The sequence below is a fragment of the Atta cephalotes genome, assembly GCF_000143395.1.
Source record: "Atta cephalotes unplaced genomic scaffold scaffold00003, whole genome shotgun sequence".
NCBI classification, from domain to species: domain Eukaryota; kingdom Metazoa; phylum Arthropoda; class Insecta; order Hymenoptera; family Formicidae; genus Atta; species Atta cephalotes.
In genome coordinates, this window is record NW_012130067.1 from 6,415,127 (window position 1) to 6,419,082 (window position 3,956).

Below are 3,956 nucleotides of genomic sequence, written 5' to 3' on the forward strand. Positions count from 1 at the left end.
AATCAGATGAAAAATGGAAGCTAATTGAAAGACATTAGATGTATTAGTCAGATCAAATTGTAATATATGGAAACCGTTTGCTCGGCAGCCTTTTCGATAGAGCCTTAATTATTGGCGATTTTTCTAATGACATTTGTGCGTGTCATTTTCTGTGAAGCACAGTTACGAGAACATTACGTTGTATGTCCGGTCAATAAAACGTTTCATCAGTTACGAAGATAACTCGGATGGATTGCATGCACAATAGCATCATTATGTTTTATGCACGTTTCGTATGAAAAGCTGAAAATGTTCATCGTAAATAAATCAATATTTGCCGTACGTATCGTAAATAAATCATTTGAACGTTTTATTTGAAGCATCATTTAATGGACGGCCTGTCGCCCGCGAAATGTAATTCACGCCGTGGATTTCTCGGACTCGGGAAATTCGCAGCCGCTTATTACGAGCGGACTGGCCGCGGTTTAAGACTGACGTCGTTTACGTAATCCCGCGCCGAGAGATTTATGGAACGGCGTTATTTTTTCGCGGTACTTCGGCGCGCCGCGATGAAATCCATGGCACGGCTCAGAGGACCATCCACCGACTACCGGCGGCGGCGCCGCGCAATTTTTATCCTCTCGTCTGACGCGAGATAAACGAGGCCGTTGACGGCACCGAGATTTTTCCGCGCAGCGAATCAGCCACGTAAAAAGCGGACCTGGAACCTGTTAGCTTCCGAGCGAATCTGCTCAATCATCCGCGTCGCGGTTAACCGTTACCAAACCTTTTAGTCGCGTTTATCTTTAGAAGAGAAAGAAGAAGAATCGATTTTCGCGATACTTTCTGTCATTGGCACCGTGTACACGCAACGATGCGACATGTTAATTTTTCATGTAGAATCGTCACAAATGACATTTTGACGTTATTGATTCGCGTTTTTAATAACAGAAAAATATTGAAGAGAGAGAGAAGAAAAGAGAGAGAGAGAGAGAGATAAATATATATAGGTCTGTTCTTTTTTCATATCTTAGGTAAAAAGAAAAGGAAAAAAGATGAACCATGCAAGAAGTTCAATCCTAGAGTAGAGTATGGAAAAAGAATAGGCCTCGAGAGCAAAGAATGTACGTTCTTCTCTTTATGACAAATCTCTCTGTAAAATTCAGAGAGCGTATAAAATGTATCGCACAAAGAAAACAGCATGGGAGTGCTTTAACTAGAATTAAAGATGTCAGTCTGACCTCAATCTGATACCTCTATCGGCAGCTCATATTTCTGCGCTGACGATCCGCGACAACGCGTTCTGGATGTGACACGAGTCGCGGTGATAAACTTAGGGATTCCGCACGCAAGGCGGATGCAGCGCGAGCGAGCACGTGGCTGTAACCCGATGCGTCAGTCTCCGAAGTTGTAAGGTCTACATAATGCGTCGTTCGTCATTCGCGCAGGAGAGATTTAGCGTCGTATGATGCGTTTAACCGCGTACACGTTTGTCGCTTGTAAAGAGATGAGAAATTTCGCTGTGCTTGGACGAAACCGCGATGCAAATCGCATACCTACATATCCATGTTCGTAATGACGTCGTGACAGCACGTGGCGCGCATTTCCGGAGCACCTGTACTCTCCTCGCACGCGCGTAGTCCGCTCGGAGCACCGAGATCTATCTGGCCGCGCGCACACACACTTTACGACGACACCCTTCGTTATGTCGGAACGATAAACTGATTCTCTCCTCCGACAGACTCCGTCACCTATAGGAATTCACTTTACGTTCGTAAGTAGAGACTCTTGTCGCACCGATAGAGAAGAGAAAGGAAGCGAGACAAGATAAGTAAAGAAACAATAAAAGTTGGTGAAGAATAGGAAGGATCGTCTCCGACGACGAGGAAGAAGGCAAGAGCTCCTGGCTCCTGAGAATAGGGAGGAGAGAGAGAGGGCGACGCGACGCCAAAGAGCAGGGAGGGCGCAAAGGGGAAGAAAGACGGATAGAACGCGGATGAAACGGCACGCCGCGCCGCGCCGGCCCGCCGTGCGGAGAGCGGAGAAGTGCGGAGAAGTCGTGGGCACGATTGCCGTCACAACACTAGTAGCCTGGTACACTCTTCTGCTGGTACATACACACGATCCGTCTCCCTGTCTCCCTCGCTTCCCCCTTTCTCTCTCCGTCTTCGTCTCTCGTCCGAGTTCTCTCGATTCCTTCTGCACCGTACGTGCGTTTCCTCCCGGTGCAAACGTTCGCGTGCACACGCGTGCACACGCGTGCACGCATACACGCGCGGCCGCGCGCGCCTTCCCGCTTCCCGCGGTAGTCGCGGTGCGTGCTCTCTCGCCTCTCGCCTCTCTTTTTTTCTACCTCCTCTCTCGCCTCGCCGTCACGTAGAAGGGAACTTTACGTTCTCTCCTCCTACTCTCCTTATTCGCGTCTCGACTCTCAGCCGCCCGCGAAAGCATGGCACACACCGCGACAGGGCGATCTACTAGGTGAGACTAGTTCCTCCACCCAGACCCGTGGACCCGTTTTCTCTCTACGCCTCTCTCCTTCAGTCGCCTTCCGTCTCCCTCGTCGTCGTCCGTCCACGTCCGCCTTGCCGTCTCCCTCTACTTCTCTTCTAACTAATCGTTCTAGCGGCTCCTTCTTCGTTTCGGGATTCTTCTCTCGCGCGCCTCCGACAGACGAGAGGATTCTTCCGAGAGGATTTGATTTTACGAGCACCTACGGACCGATACATTTTTACTCCCGGATCCCTGCTCTCTGCGACTCAGGACTCAGTCACAGGACAGACTGCGCGATGGGAATAAGCTCATCTCTTTAGCAAGTAGGAAAAGAAAATTCCAACGATATTGAACTAACGCCTTATGCTCTGCAGTATTTACGAGCGGTAAATACTCTTTTCATCGTTACTTTAATACTAAATTTCCAGTAAGCTCTCTTCACTTCGAGATCAATCAATCTCAAAGTAATGACCTAACAGCACAATTTCCTTGTCATATCTCCTTTTTTCATTGCTTTCTTCTTGCATCAGATGACACGCAGAAGCTTCCTGGGTTTACGAGCTCTTATGACACGGTCTGCCGATCCTTTCGGATTAATTGCGCGATATACCGTTTTATCCTCTCGATGGTACCATTAAGCCGCTATAGCCGGTAATACCTTTCCCAGACGTCGACAATAAAAAAAAGAAAAGTGCAGCAACGGAGCACGCATCTATAGAAGATAGAGATCTCAGTGAAATTAATTTCATCATTGGTTCACAAATCCAACTTCGCTGCAGTTTTCGGAAGAAAAATGTACGGATTAATTTTTTCTCGCAATGAAAATCGACCTAACACAGGAATTAATGGACTAGAAAGATAGAGAATATAAGAAATGTGTAATATGGATAATCGATATCTATAAGAAAATGTTCAACGTCTGTAAGAAGAGATTTTCCGTTTTCATTTCTTTTTTATGATATCGTTTATCTAAAACTTTCAAGAGATATAATTCTTTTCCATATTTTTCCAATTTTATATTCTTAGAGCCTATATACATAAGTATTTATATATATTTATATATATTTTATTTAGGGATCGAGATTGAAGCACAAAGAAACGGGAAGAAAATTAAAAAGGCACGAATGATATCGCAAAATCGCGTTTATCTTCCTTGACACGCATTTCGACTGTCGATACTTCAATATGTATGCAGAGTCGGCTATTTCTTTCTTTCTCATTGTTAGACAGTGATATATTTATCGTTACATCCATTCTTAATCCTTTCGAAGTTCAAACCACCATTCCGTCTTGGTACTCTTGTCTCGTTCTCATCTCGTTTTTGCAGAGAGAGAGAGAGAGAGAGAGAGAGAGAGAGAGAGAGAGAGAGAGAGAGAGAGAGAGAGAGAGAGAGAGAGAGAGAGAGAAGAGAGAGAGAGTACGTACGTAGTACGTACGTACGTACGTACGTACGGTACGGTACGTACGTACGTACGGTACGTACG